Genomic DNA, 16,096 nt, shown 5'->3' on the forward strand with positions numbered 1-16,096 from the left:
TAGCCCTTAGATTTAGCAATGGAGATGTCACTAGCAACCTTGATAAGAGCACCTTGGGATGCACAGCAAGAAGGTGAATCACTTCTCTAGGAGGTCATGTTCTTGAACACAGCTTAAAACACACTGAATGCCTGCCTTCTCAATAGCACGTAAGAGTTTAGCACATAGTAGGTCTGTATGTGATTTACTGAAGAAATGTCTCAGGACTGTACAAGTACAATGTTCACGAAATCACCTAAAATGGTCAGTGTGTAAAGCGAAATCTCTTTATTTGGAAAAATGTTGTGAAGGAAAGATAACTCTCAAGCACTTACATCAGAAGATTCATCTTCCCATACATCTTCAATCATAACTAGCATGCCTCAGACTTCCTAGCTCTGCTATTAGGTGATAAATTTCTGAAGGGCAGGGCTGTTTCAGGCTTCAGGGATTTTTACAGATTAGCTGCGGGTATGACCTGAAATATGTATTCCAGATTCTTCTCCCCACTCAGACATGCTGACCTGACACCAGTTTCATTCATTTAAAAAAAATCTTCATGAAGGATCTACAACAGGCCTGAGTCACAGCATCAAACAGGACGTGGCTTCTGCCTGGAAGAACTTTCCAGTCTAGTTTCTGACCCACTGCTGACATCAACTCAATAAGTGGTTCTGGTTTCACTTTGGACTGCGGTTCATATTCCCAGCCACAGATGATAGGGCATAACATAACATCACCCAGATTTACACAGGCCTAGAAATATATCCAGGAGTAAATATGCCTAAGGGGTTCTTAGCCAGTTCCAAGTCTCCATCAAAAGCAGGGTTCAGGAAGCTCTCCATGTTCCTGAAGCAATGCTGTCTCCATTGTTTCTCCTCCACCCGCAAAGTTAGTTAAATAATTTGATGGGATTGGTAATTCTAGCAACCTGAATTTTATTTATTTTTATCCCCCATGCATTGAATATGAAGTGTTTATATCTTTTCTGTATGTGTATTACTAAATAAATACTAGTTGTATGAAAAAGAGGGGGGAAAGTTGATTTACAGCAGTGAGGACGAAGTACAAACTCTAGGAGAGAACAGAGCGTCTCTGACCATATTACCTCCTTCAAATGTCTGCTGAGCTTTCATAGTTTTCAGTGGTTTTATGGGAAGCTACCTACATTCTCTCTGCACGACCACCGTTAGCAAAGTTTATGTGCTAGGTCAAGAGGAAGATGGGGAGTAGCAGTTGAGAAAGAGGAAAAATAATAAGACCGACTATCCTAGAGGGTAGGTTCCAGCATGGATTTCAACCAATGGAAATCCAGGAACACTTCTTGATCCAGCAAATGAGAGTTGTGGTGGGCGGCGCTATTCCACCTCCAAAGAGCACACACAGTTGTACCTGGGCTCCATCGTGACTACCCATCTGCCTGTTAGCACAGTGAGCAGCTCCTCTTCAGTTTATGGTTAAAATAAAGGAGACTGCTAATGAGTGACAGTTGACATGCACAACCCTCCAGGCAAAGTTCTGGTTACCATAACAAATCCCACTCATGACAGCAGTGGCAAAGCGCATGATGTATCAAATGGCTAGAGTCCTGCTTCCCTGTAGGAAGGCAGCTATACTTGCCAAATACACTCATCAGCCACTATAGTCCTTTCTACAAATAAAAGCCCAACCTACATCTGTGGGTCTTGGCCATTCTCACAATTACTATTTGCCTGAAAGAGTAGCTTTTTGTTTGATGTTTACTTATCGGGATGTTGATGTAATTCTCAAGATGGAACTTACTTTTAAAAGGAGGTCCAAGAGCAGGGAAGGAAATAAATAGCTGCTTTCTCATTTCTCCCAGTCTGCACGATTGGCAGAAGTTCCTCTGAGCCCCACATCCTGGCAAAAATATATCCTTTGGCCTCTTCCATGACTGGCCCAAAACTGGTGACAGAGAAATAGACCAGTGTTTTAGCAAGACCCAATGCAGAGGGTCTTGCTATCAAGCAATCTAAAACCAGGGTCCATGTTCTTATCCTAGGGTTTTATCTACTGGAGAAGACAGGGAGGCAGAAAAAAACAAACTATAGATAGGTATATGAAAGGAAGACCAGGAAGAGGATGATCTCAGGGCTTCCTGTGAAGGCAAACAAATTCCACCTTTGCATTCTCCTACAAATACGATCAGGATGTAACCTGGTCATCTCTGCCTTTCCTCTAAGCATTCAAGGAAGAGGGTTTAAACCATTAATTCTCCAGATGGATCTGAAAACGTCTTGAGCCTAAATTCCTAAGTGGAGAAAAAGAGAAATGAACTTCTTAACTGCTCAAGCTTAAGCCCCAGGGCCAACTTTTCAGGGAAATAGTATATTGAGAATCTAAGTAAGTATATTTCCTCCCTGTCTTTTAACAATCTGTGTCCTGGGTTTCTGAGCAGAAAAATGAATTAGAAAACTCAAGGGTTCTGTAGAGATCCTGGACAGTCCCTGCTTCTCAGAATAATGGGTAAGAATACGGGCTTAGGAGACAGAGAGATTTGGGTTCAAATTCTTGTTCCAGCTCTTAACAGATATGCAACTCCAGGCTGGAAGAAACACAAGCTGGAATCAAGATTGCCAGGAGAAATAGCAATAACCTCAGATATGCAAATGACACCACCCTTATGGCAGAAAGTGAAGAGGAACTAAAAGCATCTTGATGAAAGTAAAAGAGGAGAGTGAAAAAGTTGGCTTAAAGCTCAACATTCAGAAAACGAAGATCATGGCATTTGGTCCCATCACTTCATGGGAAATAGATGGGGAAACAGTGGAAACAGTGGCAGACTTTATGTTTTTGGGCTCCAAAATCACTGCAGATGGTGATTGCAGCCATGAAATTAAAAGATGCTTACTCCTTGGAAGAAAAGTTATGACCAACCTAGACAGCATATTCAAAAGCAGGGACATTACTTTGCCGACTAAGGTCCATCTAGTCAAGGCTATGGTTTTTCCAGTGGTCATGTATGGATGTGAGAGTTGGACTGTGAAGAAAGCTGAGCGCCGAAGAATTGATGCGTTTGAACTGTGGTGTTGGAGAAGACTCTTGAGAGTCCCTTGGACTGCAAGGAGATCCAACTAGTCCATTCTGAAGGAGATCAGCCCTGGGACTTCTTTGGAAGGAATGATGCTAAAGCTGAAACTCCAGTACTTTGGCCACCTCATGCAAAGAGTTGACTCATTGGAAAAGACTCTGATGCTGGGAGGGATTGGGGGCAGGAGGAGAAGGGGCCGACAGAGGATGAGATGGCTGGATGGCATCACTGACTCGATGGACGTGAGTCTGAGTGAACTCTGGGAGTTGGTGATGGACAGGAAGGTCTGGCGTGCTGCAATTCATAGGGTCGCAAAGAGTCGGACACAACTGAGCGACTGAACTGAACTGAACTGAAGCCTACTTTTCATCATCTGGAATATAAGGATAACTGGGATCAGTGTCTGGAATATAATAAGTGCTCCATTTGTACAACCAGCTATTTACTGAGGGCCTGCTGTATATCAGGCAATGTTGTCACCACTAGAGACACAGTGAAAAGCACAATGTCCCTGCTTTGATGGAATTTACATCCCAACAGGTGAGATAAGTAATAAGCAAATAGAAAAACTTTCTCTCTAATGAAATAAGAGTAACATGATATAGCACCCGGGGGATAGGGCCATTTTAGATCATATGATTGCAGAGAAGAAGGCCTCTGAAGGTTCAGAGGAAGAAGCTTCCAGAAAGGGGTAAGGCCCTCCTCTGGGATAGAGCCTGGTATGTTCCAAAAAGGACAGTGCGCCTGGGCACAGACAGTGAGAGCACTGGGTGGGAAGACAGGAAGTCACCTGAGAGGCAGGTGGGAGAAAAGGATCTGAATTATATTCAAACGGCAATGAGAAACCCCCTGGCTGAAGCTGCAGAGTGACTTGACTGGATTTGTGTGTCAAGAGGCCCTTCTGGCTGCTCTGAGGAGAAAGGACTGGGGGTCAAGAGTCCTCTTCCGGGGAGGCCCAGGTAGAGGATCATGGCAGCAGAGCTCCAGGGACAAGTTGGAGCCTGCCGTGGAAGGTGGGAGCAGGAGGTGGATTCTGGAGGAAGGCCCAGCAGGACTCACACACTGACCTGTTGAGCGTGAGGCAGAGAGAAGAAAAAGGAGTGGCTTCTAGTTGAGGGAATGAGCCAGCAAGGGGACGGTGGTGCTGTTTACTGAGAGGTGGGGAGAAGGGAAGAACTAGCCTGAAGGGAAAATCTCAAGGCTTCCATTTCAGTCCTGTTAGGTCTGAAGCACCCATTCTCTACCCATGTGGGGATGTCAAGCTGGCAGTGAGCATGTGGGTCTGGAAGTCAGTGAGCTAGAGACATACATTTGGGAGGCAACATCACACAGATGGTAGATAAGATCTCCCCAGAAGGGAAAATAACTAGAGAAAAGGACCTAAGGTCAAGTCCTGAGGCAACAGCATAAAAAATGATTATTTGTTGATGTTGGTTTAATTCTCATTATGCTGGGAAGTAGAGTGTTGATCAGTTACTATTATCAGCATCTTTTTACCCATCCACCCATCCTGCCATCCGTTCATACCATAAACAATCAGAGGAGCACATTTACTGAGAGACAGAGATGATAGATGATCCCCCAACTTATGATGGCTCAACTCACAATTTTTCAACTTTCAGTTCAGTTCAGTCACTCAGTTCAGTTCAGTTCAGTGGCTCAGTCATGTCCGACTCTTTGCAACCCCATGAACCACAGCACACCAGACCTCCCTGTCCATCACCAACTCCCTGAATTTACTCAAACTCATGTCCATTGAGTCAGTGATGCCATCGAACCATCTCATCCTCTGTCGTCCTGTTCTCCGCCTGCCTTCAATCTTTCCCAGCATCAGGGTCTTTTCAAATGAGTCAGCTCTTCGCATCAGGTGGCCAAAATATTGGAGTTTCAGCTTCAACATCAGTCCTTCCAATGAACACCCAGGACTGATCTCCTTTAGAATGGACTGGTTGGATCTCCTGGCAGCCCAAGAGACTCTTAAGAGTCTTTTCCAACACCACCGTTCAAAAGCATCAATTCTTCTGTGCTCAGCTTTCTTTATAGTCCAACTCTCACATCCATACATGACTACTGGAAAAACCATAGCCTTGACTAGATGGACCTTTGTTGACAAAGTAATGTCTTTGCTTTTTAATATGCTGTCTAGGTTGATCATAACTTTCCTTCCAAGGAGTAAGCGTCTTTTAATTTCATGGCTGCAATCACCATCTGCAGTGATTTTGGAGCCCCCCCAAATAAAGTCTGCCACTGTTTCCACTGTTTCCCCATCTATTTGCCATGAAATGATGGGACCGGATGCCATGATCTCAGATCTTAGTTTTCAACTTTATGGTGGTACAAAAGTGATACCCAGTCAGTGGAAACCACACTTCGAATTTTAATCTTTTCCCGGGCTAGCAATAAGCTGCTATGACACTCGCTGGAGATGCTGGGCGGTGGCAGTGAGCTGCAGCTCCCAGTCAGCCACACCATCACCAAGGTAAACAACCGATGTACTTACAACCGTTCTGCACCCTTGTAACCATTCTACTTTCAGTGCAGTATTCAATAAATTACATGAGGTGTTCAACACTTCAGATAAAATAGGTTTTGCGTTAGATGATTTTGCCCAGCTTTAGGCTAATGCAAGTCTTCTGAGCACATTTAAGGTATGCTAGGCTAAGCTGTGATGTTTGGTAAGTTGGGTGCATTGAATACATTTTTGACTTATGATATTTACAATTTACAATATTACTATGATGAGTTTATTACAGTGTGTAACCATATTGTATTACAGGGGCTTTCCTTGTAGCTCAGTGAGTAGAGAATCCACCGGCAATGCAGGAGACCCGGGTTCAATTCCTGGGTCGGGAAGATCCCTGGAGAAGGAAACGGCATGCCACTCCAGTATTCTTGCCTGGGAAATCCCACGGACAGAGGAGCCTGGTGGGCTACAGTCCATAGGGTCGCAAGAGTCAGACATGACTGAACCACCACTACCACACTGTAAGTCAAGGAAGATCTGCAGTTCAAGAACACAAGCTCTAGAGCCAGACTGCTCTACTCAAATCCTGGTTCCACAAACTCCTATAACCTTGGAGAATGTGGCTCACCACAATACACCATCTGCAAAAGCGCACATAGTGGGTTAAATGGTGACTTTGAAAAAAACATGTTCATGTCCTGGTACCTGGGAATATGACCTTATTTGCAGATATAATTAAATTAAGGATCTTGAGATGAGATCATCCTGAATTATCTGGGTAGCCCGAAACCCAGTGACAAGGGTCCTTACAGGAGACATGTGAGACAAAGACATGCAGACATAAGAGAAGACACGAGCGCACAGAGCAGAAGGTGATGTGGACAGAGATGGAGACGGGAGTGGGCCAGCCACAGGGGTGCTGGCAGCTCCCAGAAGCCGGAAGAGACCAGGAAGGCTCCGCCCCGAGAGCCTCCAGGGGGAGCATGGCCCTGCTGACACCTGACTCCAGACTTCTGACCCCCAGAAGTATGAGAGAATCAACTTCTGTTGTTCTAAGCCACCAAGTTTGTGGTCATTTCTCACAGCAGCCTTAGGAAACAAACATGGGGATGATAACAGCCTGAACCTCATCGGATGGTTATGAGAACGAAATGAATTAATACGTTTAAAAGTGTCTAGAACTGTGCCTGCCAACTAGAGAATGTTCAAACAACATTCATTTAGCCCCATGTATTGAATATCATGTCGGATCCTGAGGGCTTCCCTGCTGACTCAGTAAAGAATCCACCTGCAGTGCAGGAGACCTGGGTTCCATCCCTGGGTTGGGAAGGTCCCCTGGAGGAGGGCATGGCAACCCACTCTGGTATTCTTGCCTGGAGAAATCCATAGACAGAGGAGCCTGGAGGGTCACAGTCTATGGGGTCGCAAAGAATCAGACATGACTGAGCGACTAACACACACACGCTGAGGAGTGTGGATTGAGAAGAGTATGAAGAAAAGGGCCAATCATCTTCCGAGACCCTCAAGAGATAGAGTGTGTCCAGGATGCTGAGCAGGTGAGGGGCCAGAAGGTGAGGAGGGTGCTCAGGTACCGTGGGTGACTCCCAGGTGCCAGTGCCTTAACACTGCTCCCCAGCCATCACCATAATGAAATCAGTAAGCCTCACATCTGCTCAGGTTTTGAAAGATGAGTAGCAGATCCAGAGAGGAGTTAATGCAATCCTTTCCTGCACCTTCCACTCCCAGAGCCATCTCACTGTCTGCTCTCTCATGAGAATCCGTGCTGATGGGGACTCTTGGAGCGTGTTTTCTGGGGACAGCTGTCTCTTCTGTCAGCCTAATGATACTGGGAATAACGGTGACCAGGGTGGGGCTGGAGTGGAGAGTGGGCAGCAGACAAGTTGAGGAAAGCAATGCCAAAATTACATGCTGAGTGATTTTGTGATAATCTTTGCACAGTGTGTGAGCCTTAGAAGTTAATTTTCTTTACCAAGAGACCCATATAGCACACCCTAGTTTTACCCCAATCTCTACAAAATACACTGTGTCAAAAAGAGGGGTTGGGGAATCCAAGTGAAACACAGCTGAAATCAGACCTATGTGTCCATTGGCCAACATGTCAAAACATAAAGAGTTTGTTGACATCTGGCTTTGTTAAAATTGGCTCCATCATCATCTTCATGGGTATAAAAAAAGAAATGCTCAAACACCAGAAGAGATTTTATAATTATATGTGATCACTTGCATTGCAAATATAAGTAGAGTCAGGAACCACTTAATATTCTTTAGAGGTAAGAGCATTACAGGGTGTTCAAACTTGTTTATACCAACCCCAGACAGCATGGCTAACAGAGAAAGGGTCTTGTGAAATACCGTAATTCCAACAACATCCCAAGATTCATAAACAGGACAAGCAAATTCGCATTAGAAGGCATCTACAGGCCACTGGAGGACTTCTCTGATAGCTCAGTTGCTAAAGAATCTGCCTGCAATGCAGGAGACCCCTGTTCTATTCCTGGGTTGGGAAGGTTCGCTGGAGAAGTGATATGCTACCCACTCCAGTATTCTTGGGTTTCTTTTGTGGCTCAGCTGATGAAGAATCTGCCTGCAATGAGGGAGACTTGGGTTCGATCCCTGGGTTGGGAAGATCCCCTGGGGAAGGAAAAGGCTACCCACCCACTCCAGTATTCTAGCCTGGAGAATTCCATGGACTGTATAGTCCATGGGGTTGCAAAGAGTCGGACACGACTGAGCGACTTTCACGTTCACAGAGCGCTGGGGGTTTCCCAGGTGGCGCTAGTGGTAAAGAACTCGCCTGCCAGTGCAGGAGAGGTAAACAGACACGGGTTTGATCTCTGGGTTGGGCAGATCTCCTGGAGGAGGGCATGGCAACCCACTCCAGTATTCTTGCCTGGAGAATCCCAAGCATAGAGGAGCCTGGCAGGCTCCATAGGGTTGCCTATGGAGTCATGACTGAGTGACTTAGTATGCATCCATGCACACATGCAGAGCACTAGCCTTTGCTGAAAGGGACAAAAGAGCCGGTGTTTATTCCATCTTCCTCCCTAGGTATCCCAGCAGCTCATCAGGGGTGACAGCAGCCAGACAGGGTCCCCAGGGAGCCAGCCTCCCAGGCACTGTCTCTCTTCCCACTACCTTCCTCTAGATGCCCAGAGGCCTCCCCTGTCAGGCAGCCTAGTGCCCCCACCCTCTACTGAGAACATCCTGATCCAAAATTACCCTCTCTCCCAGCCTTCTCCCAGCAGAGCTTGTATTCCTGCAGTGGGCAGGTCTCAGCCTGGCATAGGGCTTTGGATTTCACAGCTCTTAGGTATGGGAGGAATCTTCTCTGCACTGCATCTGTGCATCTTGATGTTTAGCAAAGCAGGATGATGAACCCTTGGAAGCCAGAGCGTATGTGTTTTAACTCAAACGATTGAGTTAAGGTGGCAGTGTTAGCTAAGGTCGAGTGCCGGCAAGGCCAACTGCTAGCGGTATCAGATGCTGATAAAAAGGGAGACCATGATTAGCTCATCCAAATCTACTTCCGCTCCTGCCAAAGTCCTCCAGGGCCCCAGTCTGGAGCTTCATTCTATTAAGGGCCACACACACACCACGAAAGCCCCTCTTCAGGAGGCTGCTCAAACGCCACGGGTCCATTCTGCAATGTGTTAAATTTACTTCCACCTGATGGCAAGGGATTAGATTAGGTTCCTTCAGGGATTTGCAAATCCTTCAGGGTATGTGTTTTTTTTAAATCCTCATGTGGATAGCTAAGCATTTCAGGCTGCTTAAGGCAACAAAACTTTCCCTCTCTCTCTGCTATTATTTCATCTAAAGCCGCGACGTGGATGTGGGCAAAATGAGTCCTCTTTTTTTCCCAAACCCTGCTTCTCCCAAATGCCTTTGCATGTTAGAGTATTCGATGAGCCACAGAAACACTTTAAAACCTACAAGCAAATAATCTAAGAATAACTCAATCAGCCAGATGTTCCATGCTTGCTGGTTTCATCAGACTGCTTCATAAAGAGAGTTAATTCTGAAGTTTCTGATTCTCTGCGAGTTAACAGACCAGTCACCATTCACTCAGTGTATTTGGGTAGGTAGTACACGCACCCCAGAGCCAGTGGTTCTCAAAATGGGGACCGTTTCCCAGCCCCAGTGAGAATGCGGGGTGGCGAAGACATTATTGGCATTGGAGTGAGGGCCCAGCCAGGGGCAGGCCTCTTCCCGGAGCTGGAAAGACTTAAAAGACAAATGTGTCTTCTTACACACTTAGTGCCTCAACAAGCCAGCTCTCGACTCGGCTGCCTTATCAGACCACAAAGGGCCTCTTCAACTATTGAGTTCTCAAACCGTAAATGCTCCCAGTGTTTTCCTGAACACATTTGTAAATAGAATGCTGAGCTCTTTAAATCAGGGGCCATTCAAGTCTAAATCAGATGCCCTACCTGGTTCAAATCCTGTCTCTGCCCAGAGCTGCAAAACCCCGGGGGAAATGTATTCTTTCCCAAGACCAGCCTTCTTTTCCATTTCTAGAAGATGGCTATTATAAAGATCAAGGATGGAGAAGTTTTAAATGCCATATAAGGATCTATCATTTTATGTGGAACCTATGCATAAGTCTAATTGACAACATAATCTAGACACAAGACTATCCAGTTGGAAAAATATATCAAGGATAATCTGAGTACATATTTTTATACTTCTCTTTCCTTAAAAAGCATTCTGCACATTTTCTCCAAATATCATTTAATTTGGCACACATCTATTGAGTAATTCCTAAATCAAGTTAAGCGCTCCTTAGCCTCCCCTCCTTCTGAAGGAGTGAGAATATTTATCTAATCTTTCTAAGTATAACGACAGAGCCATTAATAAAACCAAGGGGGTACAGAGACTGTGACTTCCTCCTCACTCACCTGCATCTTGCCATTGAAAGATGACGGTTCCCAGACTGAGCAACTTGGACTGTGATTCTAGCCCTGTGTAGTCTGCTAGTGGCTAAGTCGTGTGTAAATCTTTGCGACCCTACGGACTGCAGCCCACCAGGCTCCTGTCCCTGGAATTCTCCAGGCAAGAATACTGGAGTGGGTTGCCATTCCCTTCTCCAAGGGATCTTCCCCACCCATGCATCAAACCCTGGTCTACTGCATTGCAGGCAGATTCTTTAACGTCTGAGCCACCAGGGAAGCCCCCATGTGATTCTAGCTCTGGTTGTACTGAAACGAGGCGAGTTCTCTGCTTTTCTGGGCCTCAGCTTCCTGGAATGCAGGAATTAGCAAATCTGAAAGTACTGCCCCTTCCAGAAACCACTGAGGAGAGGAGAGACCCTCCAGGAATTCCCTGCTTTGGGCCCTGCCAACTTCACCATCGCATCAGAAAGGGCGTGATAACATCTTTCACCCAGAAAGAAAGAAAGCTCCTGCTGGGTCTACTAAACAGTCCGGTCTCTGCATTCAACTGGGCTGTCATTGACTCTGGCGAGAGGCTTATCCATTTCTCAACGCATCCTCATCAGGACCCAAGACATCCCAGGCGTTATCACTGACACGTGCATATCTCAGTATCTCTTTTTACTCCTCCTAAGAATAACCCTGAAAAATAGCTCTTCTACCAACTTTGCACATGAAGAAACGGCGGCTCCAAAATTTCAAAACATCTGGCCAGTTAGAGGTTCCAGCCAGTTCTCTGACCCCAATTCCACAATCCCACCTTTCCCTCTGGGCTGCCTTTGCCAGTGCCAGGAGCCAGGTTCATCCCCTGGCCAAAGTGGCCTGTCCCCCAAGCTCCCAGCCTGACACAGTGCCCTCCTGGCTCTCCGCAGGCATCCCTGCTCTTTTACCAAGGCTGACACTCCCCTTTGCTGCGGTGCAGGCGCCTCCAGAACCTCACCCCACCTCTGCTCCCCTCCTACCTTCCAGGGAAGGCAGATGCCAGCTCTTTTCTTTCTCTGCACCTGCTCCTGACGCTTCTGGCCTCTTCCTTCCCAAAGACTCCATTTCTTGACTCCATTCTCTCCCACTTCTCTTTTGTTTACTAAACACGCCTGGGGACTCTCCTGAATAAAGCTTCCCTTAAACCTCAAACCTTAGCACCTCCTCCAACTAGTCTCCTGTTATTTTCAACTGGCATGCTTCCGGATTCAGCGTCTACGCTCCCCACTTCCACTGTCCTGGCAACCACTCCCTCCTTCGTCCCTTGCAAGCTGGCTACCATGGGCACCCCTCACATATGCTGTTCTCAGTCTCTGTCGATGGCTGATTCCCATCACCCTCCTGAGACGCTGGCCTTCTCACACATTCCTGCCTGCACCTGTCCGCCCACTCTCCTCAGGAGACTGCCTGCCGAGCATCCTACTTGGTAGTTTGGACACATTTCTGAGGGCAGAGGAAAGAGGTTAAAAACTGTCAAGTCTCCAAGTCTGTCCTGTCAATGGGATTCAGCCTCTCCTTGGGCTTGCTCCTGACCTTTTGTGGGGTTGTCTTCTTTAGGATGTTTCTCCTTGTGGAAGATGCAGAACAAGGAACCTGGGGCCACCTTCCAACAGGAACACCTCCCTTCCTCCCACCATAGTCTGAGTCACTTGGGCCCACATGATCTAGGCCAGTGAGTATACACAGTCTGTGTTACCTTGTGCAGCCCACTAGTTCTGGAACTTTCAAGTCAGGCTTGGGACAACACCCTACAGTATAATCAGCTGGCGCAATGGAGTTGGGGGGTGGGGGCAGTATCTGGAGTGTAGACTGTCTTTCTCCTTGTCCAACCTGAGCAAGTTGGGTGGGTGACTGACTGGTCGAGGCCTTTTCTGGGCATGAATAAGATAAGGTTCTAAAGAAACAGGTCCAGGACTTCCCTGATGGTCTGGTGGTTAGGACTGCATGCTTCCAAAGCAGGGGGCACAGTTTCGATCCCTGGTTGGGGAACTAAGACCCCACATGCCATGCAGTGTGGCCAAAAGGAAACAAAGAAACAGGCCCAGGCAGCATGATGAATACGCAAAGGGGGCTCTGTAGAGCGATGGACCAAAGGCAGGACTGCTTTACGTCTCCTGGGATAGGGGGAGGCAGAGAATTCGCACTTGGAGCTGGATCTTGAAAAATAAAAACTGTTCATCAGGAGGACCAGGGGAGAAAGGATATTCCAGGACCTCAGTTTCCTGCTACCACCCAGAAGGACAGGAGCACACAGGCTGAGAGGAGGACAGGTCAGGAGCACTAAAGCATGTAGGGCGGGGAGGGGACATGGCAGGAGAGAAGTCTGAAGATGGGCAGAGGACTGGGACTTCGTCCCACGGGTCCTGGGAGCCATGGATGGGTTTTACAAGTAGAGGTCATGAGTAGACCTTTGAGACTGATTAAATGTGGGAGAAGTCAAGAAGGAAAAGTCTGAAAGGATTTCTCCAGGTTTCTGGTTTGCTGACTGTTAAACCTCTAAACCCCTCCACTTCAGCCAACTGTGTATTCTGCCCCTCACCTGCAGGCGACATTTGTTTCTTTTCCACTCCCAGGCTAAGTGGTGCCCATACTTCAAGCCCATCTCTGATGAGCCTTTCCTTTCTTCCAAGCCCACTGCCACCCACCAGCTCAGACCTCCAATACATTCTGCCCCCCCATCTTATTACCAGAAGCTCACCCAGCTCCTCATCTCTTGCTTCTCCCCAGTCCCAATTCTTCCTGCAAGAGAGCAGACTAATCATCCTAGAGCACATAGTTCCTCCATTAGATCCCCTCAGTGAAAAATGGTTTATTTCTCCACCATCCTCCCAAAATGTTCCATCAGGATCATTCTTCAGGCATTTTGTTCATTAGATCATCCCTTCATCCCTTTACCCAATAAACATAGGTTGTCTATACATGACACATGGATACCGGTTTGCACAGAGCTCTCAGTGTACATCTCACATCTCCTGACAGATTGAAGCTCTGACAGCAAGGAGGGTACCTCTGTCGCCTAAGCACATCCCCAGGAACCTCTAAGCCCCTGTGCACAGCAAACCACAGGTACTCCAAAAATGGCTGAACTGAATGGAGAAATTATTATGTTTCCTTAAATAGTAAACTGACTTAAGCGCATGCAAAATCAATTTCAATGATAGAGATTTAAAGCAGAATTCAGTATTTTTCCAGGATCATATTAACTATGTTAGTTAATTCAGTTGCTTCATAACTATGTATATTAGTGTCAGACGCTTCAGTCATGTCCACCTCTTTGTGACCCCATGGACCACAGCCCACCAGGCTCCTCTGTCCATGCGGATTCTCCAGCCAAGAATACTAGAGTGGGTTGGCATGCCCTCCTCCAGGGGATCTTCTTGACCCGGGATGGAAGCCACACTCCTGTGTCTCCTGCCCTGCAGGCGGATTTTTTACCTCTGAGCCAGGGCAGCCCTAACTATGTTAAAGTACATTTATGCACTTTACATGGGGCTTCCCTGGTGGCTCAGAAGGTAAAGCATCTGCCCACAATGCAGGAGACCTGGGTTCGATCCCTGGGTCGGGAAGATCCCCTGGAGAAGGAAATGGCAACCCACTCCAGTATTCTTGCCTGGAAAATCCCATGTACGGAGGAACCTGGTAGGCTATAATCCATGGGGTTGCAGAGTCCAACACGACTGAGGGACTTCACTTTCATTTTATGTACTTTTCATGATTCAGATTCTTCCTTTCTCAGCACCTGCCACTCCCTTACTCCTACATCTAGCTCTGCACTCCGCCCCCGCCCCCCACTGTGGTTATTAGTGGAGCGGCAGTTTTGGGGCCCATTCTAGTGGAAGAAGGAATTGAGGAAGCTAAAACTACCACTTCCAGGCAACAGTATCTTCTGGGACACTCTATTCTGCCCCCACAAGCAGACGTCTTACACCACATCTGCCACCCTGTTCCTACTCGACCCCCACTCAGAAGTCACAGACCAGAAAAGCTAACCCTAGTGTGGGTAGAAAACCAGGTGCCTAGAGCCCAAGTTCAGAGCAGACTGAGTTGGGGAGGCCTCACTGGCATGGAAGGTGCTGACCCAGAGTATGAGTTTCTGCAACCACCTCCATCATGACTTGTCAAGGAAAACACATCCATCCAATGCACTTGGCCTCTGTGAGAGGCTCAGTTGACTCTTTGCGACCCCATGGACTGTAGCCTGCCTGGCTCCTCTGTCCATGGAATTCTCCAGGCAAGAATACTGGAGTGGGATGCCATTCCCTTCTCCAGGGGATCTTCCAGACCCAGGGATCAAACCCAGGTCTCCCGCATTGCAGGCAGATTTTTTTTTTTTTTTTTTTAACCATCTGAGCCACCAGGGAATCCCATGGTGGCTCAGATGGTAATAGGCAAGAGGCTGCACAAGCTACAAGAGGCTACTCCTTTCCCCAGTACTCCTCCACCTCCAGTCCCAGGGCACGTCTGCAGCTGTGGAATGCCCTCGTGCCTGCCATTCCAGCCTGGACCAGACCTTGTCCTCTTCACACTCCAGTGTCCCCTTATCAAGGTCTTGGCACAGATCAGGGCTGCTGAGGACAAGCTTCTGTAAACTCTAGCCAGGGACACCAGACCCTCCCGCACCCAATTCAGCACTGCAGGAAGACAACCAGCCCAAAGATCTAAAACCTCAGCGCACATCAGAGAGCGAGGGAGAGAGAAAAGAGGAAGAAGGCCAGGTTTGTGGAGGACCTAGACTTCAAGGGGGGAGAGAGGGCCCAGCAGGATTTTCCAAACCGCAGTTCCCCATCTCTCTGGCAGATGCCAGTACCTCCCAAAGATGCCCTTGCTCTTCGCGCGCCCTGCCCTGGCGCCGCGTGTCTCTTCTCCAGGCAGGAAGGGGGCAAGAGATGAGTAGGCACGGGAGGCGCTCAGGTGCTGCCTTGATCCCCAAGGCAGCACCTGAGGCCAGAGCACCTGAGTACCTCCGCCCGAGAGGAGGGGACCTGGCGATGGCCGGGGGATGGGAATCCTGGGCGCGCGCTGGGGCAGGGGCTTCAGGCCCTGTCCTGAATGTGGCCGGCAGTGCGTCTCGGGTTGTCCCCGCTGTCCCCAGACCGTTCCGTCGGGCCCTCTTCTAGCAGCCGCGTCCTCCCTGCCCCTGGCCGGATGAACCCGGAGTTTGCACCGCCCAGTGTGGGACCGGGGTTCCGCGCCCCTACTCACCGCCTCCCCCGGGCTGGGATTCCGGCACCTGGAATTGTCACTAAACTTTCCTGGGCGCACGAGGTTTCGGGGGTGCCAAGCCTCACCCCCCCCCGCCCCCACCCACCCGAAGCCTCACGTCCCGGCTGCAGTGGGACGGTCGCCTCACCTGCACGCGGCTCGGCGGAGGCTGCTCCTCGCGTGTCCGGACCCAGGCGCCGCCCGATGGGTCCCCACGCCGCTGCCGCCGCCGCTGCCACCGCCGCTGCCACCGCCGCGCCTGCCGAGAGCCGCCGCACCGCGGCTCGCCCGCGACCACGGGAGGCGCAATCCCGGGCGTCCCCGGCCCGGCGAGTCCCCGCCGCAGCCACCTCCCGCGCGCCGCTGCCCCGGGCCGCACGCACCGGCGCCGAGAGCCCGCTCCTAGCCCGGCTCTCCCAGCTGCGCGGCGCTGGGGCTCTGCCGAGCCTCCTGGATGTGGGCGGG

The 16,096-nt window shown here is 48.8% G+C and overlaps 1 protein-coding gene across 3 annotated transcripts in view; it reads right to left on the reverse strand.

The window, feature by feature from the left end:
* The window catches only part of PDZD2 (PDZ domain containing 2), a 410,583-nt gene extending 394,692 nt beyond the window's left edge, over positions 1-15,891 (reverse strand). For all 3 annotated transcript variants that reach the window (XM_060400557.1, XM_027980140.3, XM_027980139.3), the window contains exon 1: positions 15,780-15,891. The gene's annotated coding sequence lies outside the window, so the exon portion shown is untranslated. The remainder of the gene's footprint in view (positions 1-15,779) is intronic.
* Positions 15,892-16,096: the final 205 nt, after the last annotated feature.

Source organism: Ovis aries, chromosome 16 (assembly GCF_016772045.2).
Source record: "Ovis aries strain OAR_USU_Benz2616 breed Rambouillet chromosome 16, ARS-UI_Ramb_v3.0, whole genome shotgun sequence".
In the NCBI taxonomy this organism is placed as follows: Eukaryota; Metazoa; Chordata; class Mammalia; order Artiodactyla; family Bovidae; genus Ovis; species Ovis aries.